The 13,618-nt window shown below is 42.4% G+C and overlaps 1 pseudogene; it reads right to left on the reverse strand.

Annotated features, from left to right (window-relative positions):
• Positions 1-5,137: 5,137 nt before the first annotated feature.
• LOC129397560 (endogenous retrovirus group K member 5 Env polyprotein-like) lies at positions 5,138-11,106 on the reverse strand (annotated as a pseudogene).
• Positions 11,107-13,618: the final 2,512 nt, after the last annotated feature.

A 13,618-nucleotide genomic window follows, 5' to 3' on the forward strand; every position in this document is an offset into this window, starting at 1 on the left:
CCAACCTCTTTTTGCACAAACACTTATGAATTCAGCCAGGAGGAAAAGCACTCTGATTATGAATTGAGCAGAAGGAAACAAAGTTCTGCAGATAAACACCAACGAGACAAAAAACCACGAATAAGAAAAATGACAGAAAAGGAGAACCTTCCCAGAAGCCTCCTGCCAGTGAACGGCCACCATAGCAAGAGCATGGAGGCCCTGGGTTTTGAACTGTGAGATAATGAAGATGATGAAAACCTCCCTAGCAGCCAGGCAAGCACAAGATTCCTGTGAAATCCAGATCTAAGTGTTTTGACCATAGAAGTAATATTATGTCATAGATGAGAGCTGTGAGTTGCTGAACCCAAAGTGAGTTCAAATCCGAGCTCTGCTTCCTGCTACCTGTGTGACTTTGAGAAGTTCCAGCACTGCTTTGTGCCTCAGTTTTGTCATCTGTTAAATGGGCATAATCACAGCTCCTGCCTCAGAGTAGTTGTAAATTAATACATGTAAAGCACTGAAATCATCCTGGTATACAGTAATTGTTATGAACGTTATTTTCTTGGAAGGACAGAACTTATTTTCATGGTCTAATCCTAAAAGTCTAAAAAATGTGAGAGAAGAGAAAAGAATCTAGAGTCTCACCATGAGGGGGAAAAGTAAACTTGAAGCAGGACAGGGTCATTGACAATTTCCTGTGATTCTACAGCTGCCTTGTACACTATGGTAGCTCCTAGCCACTTGTTGTTTAGATTTTGTGATTTAGAAATGAATTAAGGCCGGGCATGTTGGCTCACACCTGTAATCCCAGCATTTTGGGAGGCCAAGTTGGGCAGATCACCTGAGGTCAGGCGTTCAAGATCAGCCTGGCCAACATGGTGAAATCTCGTCTCTACAAAAATACAAAAATTAGCCGGGCATGATGGCGCGTTCCTGTAATTCTGGCTACTCAGGAGGCTGAGGCAGGAGAACTGCTTGAACCCGGGAGATGGAGGTTGCAGTGAGATGAGATTGCACCACTACATTCCAGCCTGGAGGACAGAGTGAGACTCTGTCTCAAAAAAAAAAAACAAAAAATTAAGAGAAAATTGAAATTTCAGCTCTTCATTCTCACTAGCCACATTTCAAGGGCTCGACAGCCCATGTGGGTGGCTAGCAGCTCCCATGTTGGACAGTGCAGAGTAGAGCAAGCCTGCCATTGCAGAATGTTTGATTGGACAGTGACTGAATAATCTAGTGCAGTGGTCCCCAATTTTTTTTAGCACCAAGGACCAGTTTCCATGTATTTGTGGGGGGAAAGTTCAGGATGATTCAAGTGCATTACATTTATTGTGTACTTTATTTCTATTGTTATTAACATTATAATATATAATGAAATCATTATACAACTCACCACAATGTAGAATCAGTGGGAGCCCTGCACTTGTTTTCCTGCAACTGGATAATTCCATCTCTAGGTGGTGGGAAACAGTGACAGATCATCAGGCATTAGATTCTCATAAGGAGCACACAACCTAGATCCCTTCCACATGCAGTTTACAATAGGGTTGGTGCTCCTATCAGAATCTAATGCCACTGCTGATCGGACAGGAGACAGAGCTCAGGCAGTAACGCTAGCCATGAGGAGCTGCTGTAAATACAGATGAAGCTTCACTCACTAGCCCACTGCTCACCTCCTTCTGTGCAGCCCAGTTCCTAACAGGCCACAGACCGCTACTGGTCTGTGGTCTGGGGGATGGGGACCTCTGGTCTATTGGATAACACTGGCTTGGAGGGTACTGATCAGCCAAAGAAGCGCTGAGATGATTTGGCCTCCATTAATAAGAATGATGGCCTTTTTTTTTTTTTTTTTTGAGACAGAGTTTCACTCTTGTTGCCCATGCTGGAGTGCAGTGGCACCATCTCGGCTCACTGCAACCTCTGCCTCCCAGGTTCAAGAGATTCTTATGCCTCAGCCTCCCAAGTAGCTGGAATTACAGGTGCCTGCCACCATGCCTGGCTAATTTTTGTGTTTTTAGTAGAGTCGGGGTTTTGCCATGTTGACAATGCTGGTCTTGAATTCCTGACCTCAACCGATCCACCTGCCTCAGTCTCCCAAAGTGCTGGGATTACAGGCGTGAGACACCGTGCCTGGCCACATGGAATTTTTTTGAGCATTTATTTCCAAGCACCTTCCCTGCATTTTCTCAGTTAATCCTCCCAGTGACTCTTTGAAGCAGGGACTATGACAATCTTCATTTCATAGATGGAGCAACTGAGGCACAGAGAGCAAGTCAATGGCCATGGTTGCCCAGCTGAGGAAGGATGGAGCCGGCTGAGATCCTGTTCTGGGGATCTAACTCTGCAGCCTGCATTCTGGGATGTTGTATTCTCCCATGTTGCTATCTGACGAGCACAGCATGGGCTCAGAGTACAGAGAGGAGGCACCAGCTAATAAGGAGAGGTCTGGGGTGAAGGCTGGTGCCTTGGGGAAGAAGAGAGAGGCCCCATTCTAAAGGGATGGCATTGGAAGCTCATAGTGATAAAGCAAGGCCAACAGATTTTGGGCCTGGGAGTTAAACACACAGCTCTGGTTTCTGCCTTTACACAGCGGTGATGAATGGGCACTGAGAGCCTCTCAAGCTAAAGTTGTCATCACTGCTCTTCATAGTCTGAAGGTGCATGAAATGATCAACTTTATTCCAAAGGGCTTTTATGCCTAAGTCTGTGGTTAGTGTATAAACAGATATTTACTGAAGTCCTGCTGGGTGCAGACACTGTGGCCAACCCTGACGCTACAGTCGAGATGAAGCCAGTTTCTGTCCTCATGGAGACCTGTCTATTGATAGGAAAAGAGAAAGCTCACTGAGCATTGACCCTGTGCCTACTGCTTTTGATGCATCTCTCATTTAATCCTTCTATCAAATCTATGAAATAAACACATCACCATCATCTCTGTTTCACATTTAGGGAAACATATGCTTAGAGAGGGTAAGTAACTTGGTCAAGGTCACACAGCTTCGAACTCTCATCCCACAGGTGCAGGAATGAGAGGCAGCAGCTGTGGAAGCCAGGGTCTCTGGCAGTCCTTGTCTCTGGGCGGTGATCCAGAGAGAGAGAGAACACAATTGTCTCAGCACTGGGTCTTCTTCTGAGTCGTCTTGAAGGAGTAATTCCAGAGCGTCTCGCTGTTAAACATCATGTTGTGAATGACTCCGTGAGCTCTGACCCAGTGACCTTGGGGATAAAGGAGGGGAGGTACGGAGAAACTCTTCGAATGGATGTTACCGGGGTGTCAGTGTTCTTTGAGGACACAGGCTATGTGTCACCAAATTGAAGGGGTGGCCTGCCCCTCCACCCCTGTGGGTATTTCTAGTCAGGTGGGATGAGAGACGGGGAAAAGAAATAAGACACAGAGTCAAAGTATAGAGAAACAACAGTGGTTCCAGGGGACAGGCACTCAGCACACAAAGGACGTGCACTGGCACCGGCCTCTGAGTTCCCTCAGTTTTTATTGATTACGATTTTCATTATTTCAGCAAAAAGAAATGTAGTATGAGAGCAGGGTGATAATAAGGAGAAGATCAACAAGAAATATGTGAGCAAAGGAATCTATATCATAATTAAGTTCAAGGGAAGGTACTGTGCCTGGACGTGCATGTAGGCCAGATTTATGTTTCTCTCCACCCAAACATCTCAGTGGAGTAAAGAATAACATGGCAGCATTGCTGCAAACATGTCTCACCTCCCGCCACAGGGCAGCTTTTCTCCTATCTCAGAGTTGAACAAATGTACAATCGGGCTTTACAGCGAGACATTCAGTTCCCAGGGGCAAGCAGGAGACAGTGGCCTTCCTCCATCTCAGCTGCAAGAGGCTTTCCTCTTTTACTAATCCACCTCAGCACAGACCCTTTACGGGTATCGGGCTGGGGGACAGTCAGGTCTTTCTCATCCCATGAGGCCATATTTCAGACTATCACATGGGGAAAAACCTTGGACAATACCCTGCTCTCAAGGGCAGAGGTCCCTGTGGCTTTCCACAGTACATTGTGCCCTTGGTTTGTTGAGACTACAGAATGGCGATGACTTTTACCAAGTATACTGCTTGTAAACATTTTGTTAACAAGGCACTTCCTGCACAGCCCTAGATCCCTTAAACCTTGATTTTATACAACACATGTTTTTGTGAGCTTCAAGTTGGGTCAAAGTGGCTGGAGCAAAGTGGCTGGGGCAAGGCTACAAATTAACAATATCTAAGCAAAGCAATTGTTTAAAGTACAGGTCTTTTTCAAAATGGAGACTCTTATGTCTTCCCTTTCTACATAGACACAGTGACAGTCTTATCTCTCTTTCTTTTCCCTGCATTTCCCCCTTTTCTTTTTGACAAAACCGCCATCGTCATCATGGCCCATTCTCACTGGTCGCTGTCTCTCCGGAGCTGCTGGATATACCTCTGTAGACTAACAATAGAGAGGACAGACATACAAGAATTAATACAAAATTTGCAATAGTGGAATTTCCAATGGTTTTAACCCAAGTGATAGGGTTAAGATTTGTGAGGCTATCAACAGCTTTTACCATTGCCTCAGTTTCTGGCACCAGATTTAACTGGGCTTTTGATGTTTCAAAAATTTGTTCTTTCAATTTAGAAACATCTAAGGTAAGATTATCTTCTCTTCCTTGTAGATGGCGTCTAACCATGTCCCAGTGATGTTCAGATTCATTATAGGCTCGAGGTCTAATACAAAAATCTGACGTATTCCAGTCACACTGTAACTGAAAAAGATATTCCAAGCTCATGAGCCTATCTCTCATCCAAATAACAGTTTGTCTAAGATCATTAATTTGATTTGCCAATTTTTGATCTGAGTCTGAGAATTCCACAATTTTGAGGAATTCTTTTGCCAGTTATTCACATATTCTGCAGTTTGAACAGAGGAGTGTAAAGCAATTCCAGCAGCCGCAGCAGTAGCTGTGACTGCAATAAGACCCATAATCACTGCAATCAGAGTAAAAATGAATCTTTTAGATCTAGTTAGAACTCCTTTTACTACTTCTGTTAAGATATCTACGGATGGAGAAGCCTCCCACGGTCGATCCATGGACACAGGGATCCACACGCCTTCTCTTGCCCTTACTAACAGAATACCATGCTGTCAGTCAAAAGTTGAATCAATGCAAGTAAACAAGCTACAATTTTCACAGGTTATAGTTTGGGAATCTGGTTTAATAGCTATGTTTCCTACAACTAGCATATAAGGGGGTTTTACACAACTTTGCAAAGGAATTGTCAGATTGGAATTTAGGTTAATAGTATAATATGGCTTATGATTTCTTGTTCCCATAACTTGATTTCCAGACCAAATTCTAATGTGGTATGAGGCCACAGTGAGCTTCCATAATTCTGGGTGTTCAGGACCAACAACAGGACTAACTAACTTTGGTCGGGGTGATGGAATCCCCTTTTCACCCCATTTCCATGGATAGGGTGATTCTAGCCTTCTATAAACCTGGTCTAGCCTTTTAGTTAAATCACCATCGTAGGCCAGATTAGTGGGCCAGACAGATGGAGCCTGTGAACATGAGTGGGTCTGGCCCATACAGTCATAATATAATTGGCCTCGAGGGGCCCAGTCTATAATAATTCTGAATTTATTGTTTTGTAGTACCACTGCAGTATCGGCCACACATTCTTCCCAAACTAAGACTTCTGGGTCTTTTGATTCTTCTGGAATTTCCTTCTGACATGGTTTCCATTTAGGCCTAAATTTTAATGATCTTTGATAGGAAGAATTCTGTAAATTATTCATTTGTGACCCGAGTGACATTCCACTTATCATATGATAAGTAAATTTACTGGTGGCACTGACAGTAGGTTCTTCTACCAACCAATTTTGGATTGTAGGCATTAAGCATCCTGGTGCTTTTCCCAGGCAAATAGAAGGATAATGATACCCAATGGAAATGTTTATCATCATTTCTTCTTCTTCAGATTGGGCAGGGCCACGGTCATCTGTGGGGCCTGGAACCCATGCACTGTTATTAACATATACTTCAATAGGATTATCTATCCAAGTGACTGCCCGAATTAAGGGTGGGAAAGGCACATAGGCCCAGTAAGTATAGTTAGCTGTAGCGGCTCCTGCAGACATAGGGAGACTTACCACCGTTGATACAATCATTAAAGCTGCAAGCAGCTTATTCTCTGGAGTTTGTGTTACCCTTGTGTTTTCCAGGCTTTTTTCAGCTAACTGTGTCAGCTTCTTTAGCTGGGCCCAGGTCGGCGGCCCCGCTTTCTTGGTGGATGGCAACTTCATCTGTTCTTCTGATATCACCATTTTGTTCACCCTGCGAGTCAATGATGTTTGATTGCGGGTTCTCTGTCTCTGCGGAGGTGCCTTCCCTTGCATCTCTGATGGGTTCATTGTAGAACTTCAAATGTCTAGTGGGTACCCAAACAGGAAGCTGATTTTCTCCTGGTGAAACGCAAGCAAAATCTCTCCCCCATGTCATCACCTTACCTATTTCCCAAGTTTTGTTTTTGTTGTCTTTCCACCAAATCAGTTTTCCCTCATGTGGGCTGTTCTTTTTACCAGTAAAATGTTATTCTGCAGAAGTAGTGATCTGATTTCTATATATATTTAAAACATTTAAAGTATATCGTGCTAGATTAAGTTGCATCTGGGGAGTGTTATACTCCTTACTGTCTTTTTCCTTTTTTTGTTTAACCAATTGAGCTTTGAGTGTTCTATTAGTTCTTTCAATTATGGCCTGTCCTTGGGAATTATAAAGGATTCCTGTTGTATGTGTAATTTTCTACTGATTTAAGAATTTTTGAAATGCTTTACTACAGTATCCTGGCCTATTATCTGTTTTAATTTTTTCTGGAACTCCCATGACTGCAAAACAAGATAATAAATGTCTTTTAACATGGGAAGTACTTTCTCCTGTCTGGCAGGTTGCCCATATGAAATGTGAATAAGTATCAACTGTCACATGGACAAATGACAGTTTTCCAAATGAAGGTACATGTGTGACGTCCATTTGCCATAATGCGTCAGGACATAAACCTCTAGGATTAACTCCTGCCTCTTGAGTGGGCAGGTGTAAGACTTGACACTGAGCACAATGTTGTACAATATTTTTTGCTTGTTTCCATGTGATATCAAATTTGTTTTTTAATCCTGTTGCATTTACATGAGTCAGGGCCTGAAGTTCTTGTGCTTCCATGAAGGCAGATGATACTAGCAAGTCAGCTTGTTCATTTGCCTTAGTTAAAGTCCCTGGTACATTAGTATGTGCTCGAATATGAGTAATATAAAATGGGAAACTTCTTTTTCTTACAGTCTGTTGTAACAATTTAAACAGCTGATTTAACTGATCATCCACACTATATTTGATTAGGGCTGTCTCAACATCCTTTGTAGCCTGTACTACATATGCAGAATCTGAAACAATGTTAATAGGCTGATTAAAATCTTGTAACACTGAAATGACAGCAACCAATTCTGCTCTTTGAGCTGAGTGATATTGAGTTTCAGTGACTCGTTCTTTTGGCCCAGTGTAAGCCGCTTTTCCATTGCTGGAACCATCAGTAAACACCGTCAGAGCATTTCCTGGAGGTTTTTGTCTGGTAATTTTAGGTAAAATCCAAGTAGTCAATTTCAAAAACTGGAAGATTTTTGCTTTTGGGTAATGATTGTCAATAATTGCCACAAAATCAGCAATACTAATCTTCCATGCACCAGAAATGATAAAGGCTTGTCTAACCTATTCCTTATTTAAAGGAACAATGATTTTATATGGGTCATTTCCACACAATTTTACTATTCGTAGTCTTGCCTGACCAATTAATGTACCCATTTGATCTAAGTACAATGTAAAAGTCTTAACTGTACTGTGAGGAAGGAATGACCACTCCACTAGATCTGTATTTTGAACAATAATGCCTGTTGGAGAATGTGCAGTAGCAAAAATTAAAAGTTGGAGTGGGGCTAAGTGATCTATTTACTTGTGCTGACTGAATTTTTTCTTCAACTAATTCAATTTCTTTAGTTGCCCCTGGAGTTAATGTTCTTTTACTATTTAAGTCTGGATCCCCTCTCAAGATAGAGAACAAAGTTGACATGGCATAAGTACGGATGCCTAGAGTTGGCCAAATCCAATTAATATCTCCTAGCAATTTTTGAAAGTCATTTAATGTTCTTAATGTGTCTTTTCTTACTTCTACTTTTTGTGATTTAATTTTTCTCTCCTCTACCTGCATTCCCAAATAATGAAAAGGAGTGGAGGTCTGAATCTTATCAGATGCTATTGTCAGGCCTGCGTTTGCAACCTCTGTCTGCAGAAATGTGTAACAGTCAATTAATTTGTCTCTTATTTCTGCAGCACACAAAATATCATCAACATAATGAATGATATAACAGTCTGAAAACTTGTCTCTAACTGGTTGAAGAACTTGAGCTACAAAAGTCTGACAAATAGTTGGACTATTAAGCATTCCCTGAGGCAACACTTTCCAATGAAATCTGGTGGCTGGTTCTTTATTATTTATGGCTGGTATAGTAAAAGCAAATTTTTCAAAATCCTGTTTTGCCAGAGGAATGGTAAAAAAGCAATCCTTCAGATCAATTATAATTAAAGGCCAATATTTGGGGATCATGGCTGGAGAGGGCAGCCCAAGTTGGAGAGGCCCCATGGGTTGAATTACTGCATTAGCAGCTCTTAAATCAGTTAGCATGCGTCATCTGCCTGATTTTTTCTGAATTACAAACACAGGAGAATTCCAAGGCGAAAACGAAGGCTCAATATGTCCCTTTTCCAATTGTTCTTTTGCCAATAAGTGTAAGGCTTCCAGCTTTTGTTTTGGTAGTGGCCACTGATTTACCCTTATAGGCTTTTCTGTTTTCCAAGTTGATGGAATGGGTTTTGGAGGCTCTACAGTGGCCGCCCTTAAAAAGGATACCCTAGTCCTTTTCTTTCTGAATTTCCCTTAGCCTCAATTGGAACTTTAATGTCTTCTCCATTTTTCCCTAGTCCTTTGCCAGGGAGATATCCCATTTTAGTCATGATTTTTTGACTCGTGGGGCTGTATAGAGAGACTGGAATAGTAATCTCTGCATGCCACTGTTCTAATAAGTCTTGGCCCCATAAATTAATTGGAATAGAAGTAATCATAGGCTGAACTGTACTCTCTTGATTATCAAGTCCTAGACGATGTAAAATCCTGGCACTTTGATACACTTCTGAGGCAGTGCCCACACCAACTAGTCCTGTAACAGGCTTTTGTTTAGGCCGATTTTTTGGCCATTGATTTAAGGCAATGAGAGAAACATCAGCCCCAGTATCCACTAATCCTTCAAACTGTTTTCCCTGAATAGTAACTGTACACACAGGTCTATTCTCTGAGAGCTGACTAGCCCAATAAACAGATTTTCCAGCAGTGTTTGTACTTCCAAACCCTCCTGTTCTTTCTGTTTTGCTATCCCCAATTTTAATATAAGGCAAGAGCAGTAATTGAGCAATTCTATCACCTGGATTGGCACTCCAGGGAACAGTAGAGCTGATCACTAACTGAATTTCCCCTTTATAATCTGAGTCAATTACCCCAGTATAAATTTGAACTCCTTTCAAATTTAGACTAGATCTTCCTAAAATAAGGCCTACCATCCCTTCTGGCAGTGGGCCATATACCCCAGTAGGAATCTTTTGCGGGGGCTCTCCAGGGAGTAAAGAAATCATTTGAGTAGAACATAAATCTACTGCAGCGCTGCCTGCTGTGGCAGGGGATAATTGTTGTATTGTTGTAATTGGCTGATTTCCTGAAATGGTGGTATTTACTGTGGGGGTTGTTGTCCCTGAAAACCCTGAGGAACAAATGGCTGAATCGGGAATGCCCCACTTTGTTGCGGGGCCTGGGGCTGGCCCCTCTTCCCATTTCCTGACAATGGCTGTCCAATTTTATCAAATTTAGAACGACATTTCTTAGCCCAATGTTTTCCTTTTCCACATCTTGGACACAGGCCAGGTGGCTCTTTTTTTTTTTTTTTTTCTCTGTTTATTTAAGCCTGGGCAATTCTTTTTTAGATGTCCGATTTGACCACAATTATAACATTTTCCCCCAGATGTTTTAACTTGTCCTCCTAAAGCAACCCCTGTAATTGCTTGAGCCAATAACATTGCCTTACCCATAGCTCCTCCAATCCCATCACAAGCCTTCACATATTCTGTAATTACATCAACTCCTGCTGAAACCTTTCCTCTTAATGGCTTTATGGCCGATTGACATTCTGGATTTGCATTTTGATAAGCTATTATTTCTACAATAACTTTTCGGGCGTTATTATCTGCAATGGATTTTTGAGCTGCATCTTGCAACCTTGCCACAAAGTCTGGATACGGATCTTTAGAGCCTTGTCTGATTGAACTAAAAGCAGAGCAGGAGGTTCCTGGGTCCTGAATCTTTTCCCAGGCCCTGAGGCAAATAGCCCTTAGTTGTTCAGTAGCCTCATTTTGCATTACTGATTGTTGGTTAATAGTGCCCCAATTTGGACCTGTTCCTAGTAATTGGTCTGCATCTATATAAGCAACAGGATTAGTAGCCTGATTTTTTCATACCTGTTCATGTACCCCATCAATCCACCAGGTTTTAAACTGTAGATACTGAGAGGGTGAAAGGGAAGATTTAGCCAAAATTTCCCAATTATAAGGAATAAGTCTATTTCCATGAGCAATGGAATCTAATAATGTTCTCATATAAGGAGAGTTAGGTCCATATTGTTTAACTCCTTCCTTCATATCTTTTAACATTTTTGTGGTGAAAGATTCATATCTGGTCTCAGTTCAGACAGACGCTCCTGCTTGACTCCCTTTCCCGGCCGGCATCGGTTGTAACATTACCAGATATTGCCATGCCCCAAGTTCTCCCTGTTTTCTGGCTGTAGCAATGGTCTCATGCAGTGCACTATCTTGTCCACTAGGTGGTACTGTAAGATGAAACTCCATCGCCGTGGGTTGTTGCTATAGTGCCTTGCTATTTGGCACAGGACGCACTGCCTGAGATCCATACTGAACCTCTGGAGTCGGCCGATACTGAAATTCGGCTGGCGGCTGGTGTTGATAAACTACCGATGGTTGGGTTTTATTTTCTACTGGCTGATATTGCGGACACTGTGCCTGGATTGGCATTTGAGATTGTGACATCACAGGCATCTGAACCGCGGGAGAAGGGGTTGGTGGCCATCTTGGTCTAAACTCTGATGGCCCAAATAATTCTGGACCTCCTTCCCCCAATTTTGATGATTCAGGATACATTACTCCTGTAATTGATTATAGTCAACATTTTGCATTGACCGAACCATTACAGGCTCTACTGCATTTTTACAATGTGTACTTTCCATTCCTTTCTTAAAGTCTGTTCCTGCCTCTTCTTCACAATCTATTACACAGCTTTCAGGGGCATCAAAGACTGAAACGCCGTCTTCTTCTATTTGAAATTGTTCTAAAGTTGTTTTATAATGGCCCAATCATTCCATGCTGTAAGTGGGATGATCTTACCTTCCCTAGTTGCTTGTTTTAGTTCTTTGCCAATTTTTTCCCAATCTTTTAAATCTAAAGTTTCCTGTTCTGGAAACCATGGGCGGAATTGTTCTATTGTTTGAAATAGCGTAACTAGATTTTCTGTAGAAGCTTTAACTCCCCCTCTTCTTAAGAGAATTTTAATGAAGCTGGGATAAGAAGCATATTTACTTTCAGTTTGCCCCATTGTTACCCTGGATTCCTCCGAGCGCACAAGCTTACCTCAAGGCTGACTGTGGACGTACTCGGGAATCTGTCGTCGGCTGTCCTCAATGCTCACGTTCTTAGGGTACCTTCACCCTAGAGAAGGGCCCCACGTTGGGCACCAGATGAAGGGATGGCCTGCCCCTCCACACCTGTGGGTATTTCAAGTCGGGTGGGATGAGAGACGGAGAAAATAAATAAGACACAAAGTATAGAGAAACAACAGTGGGCCCAGGGGACCGGCACTCAGCACACCAAGGACCTGCACAGGCACCGGCCTCTGAGTTCCCTCAGTTTTTATTGATTATGATTTTCATTATTTCAGCAAAAAAAAATGTAGTAGGAGAGCAGGGTGATAATAAGGAGAAAGTCAACAAAAAACATGTGAGCAAAAGAATCTATATCATAATTAAGTTCAAGGGAAGGTACTGTGCCTGGACGTGCATGTAGGCCAGATTTATGTGTCTCTCCACCCAAACGTCTCAGTGGAGTAAAGAATAACAAGGCAGCATTACTGCAAACATGTCTCGCCTCCTGCCACAGGGCAGCTTTTCTCCTATCTCAGAGTTGAACAAATGTACAATCGGGCTTTACAGCGAGACATTCAGTTCCCAGGGGCAAGCAGGAGACAGTGGCCTTCCTCCATCTCAACTGCAAGAGGCTTTCCTCTTTGACTAATCCACCTCAGCACAGACCCTTTACGGGTATCGGGCTGGGGGACAGTCAGGTCTTTCTCATCCCATGAGGCCATATTTCAGACTATCACATGGGGAGAAACGTTGGACAATACCTTGCTCTCAAGGGCAGAGGTCGCTGCAGCTTTCCACAGTGTATTATGCCCCTGGTTTGTTGAGACTACAGAATGGCGATGACTTTTACCAAGTATACTGCTTGTAAACATTTTGTTAACAAGGCACGTCCTGCACAGCCCTAGATCCCTTAAACCTTGATTTCATACAACACATGTTTTTGTGAGCTCCAGGTTGGGTCAAAGTGGCTGGGGCAAAGCAACAAATTAACAACATCTAAGCAAAGCAATTATTTAAAGTACAGGTCCTTTTCAAAATGGAGTCTCTTATGTCTTCCCTTTCTACATAGACACAGTGACAGTCTGATGTCTCTTTTCCCTACACAAATAAAGAACACAGTAACTTTTCTCATTGCTCAGGAGATTGAAGGGGTAGGAAGAAAAGATGTTAGGTTATAGACATGTTTCAGTTTTGTTACCACTTGAACCAATTTATGTTTTGAAGAGGAAAGAGTCTTGCCTACAAAGTCAGCCCCTGGGTTTTCCTTCTGCTTATGGAATCCAGGGAATGGGCAAAGAGAAAAAGAAAACTAAGGAATCAGCCAGATGCAGTGGCTCATGCTTGTAATCTTGGCACTTTGGGAGGCTGAGGCAGGTGGACTTCTTGAGTCCAGGAGTTCAAGACCAGCCTGGCCCACATAGTGAGACCTCGTTTCTACAAAAAATACAAAAAGTTGCTGAGCATGGTGGCATGCACCTGTAGTCCCACTTACTTGGGAGGCTGAGGTGGGAGAACTACTTCAGCCCAGGAGGTTGAGGCTGCAGTGAGCCATGATTGTGCCACTATACTCCAGCCTTGGTGACAGAGTGAGGCCCTGTCTCAAAAGAAAACAAAAAAGATAAGAAAAAGAAAACTAGGGAATCTGGACAGAATAAGTTTATATATATAATAAAGAACTGAGATAGAACTGGGTTGACTGAATAATTATTTGAATTGCTTTTGAGTGAATTTTTCCTATTGGAGTCTACCTTTGTGTGTGTGTGTGTGTGTGTGTGTGTGTGTGTGTGTGAGCTTTTTTTTGTTTGTTTGTTTGTTTTGGTTTAGTTTTGTCTTTGTGTTTTTTTGAG

This window comes from Pan paniscus, chromosome 3, assembly GCF_029289425.2.
Source record: "Pan paniscus chromosome 3, NHGRI_mPanPan1-v2.0_pri, whole genome shotgun sequence".
Taxonomy (NCBI): Eukaryota; Metazoa; Chordata; class Mammalia; order Primates; family Hominidae; genus Pan; species Pan paniscus.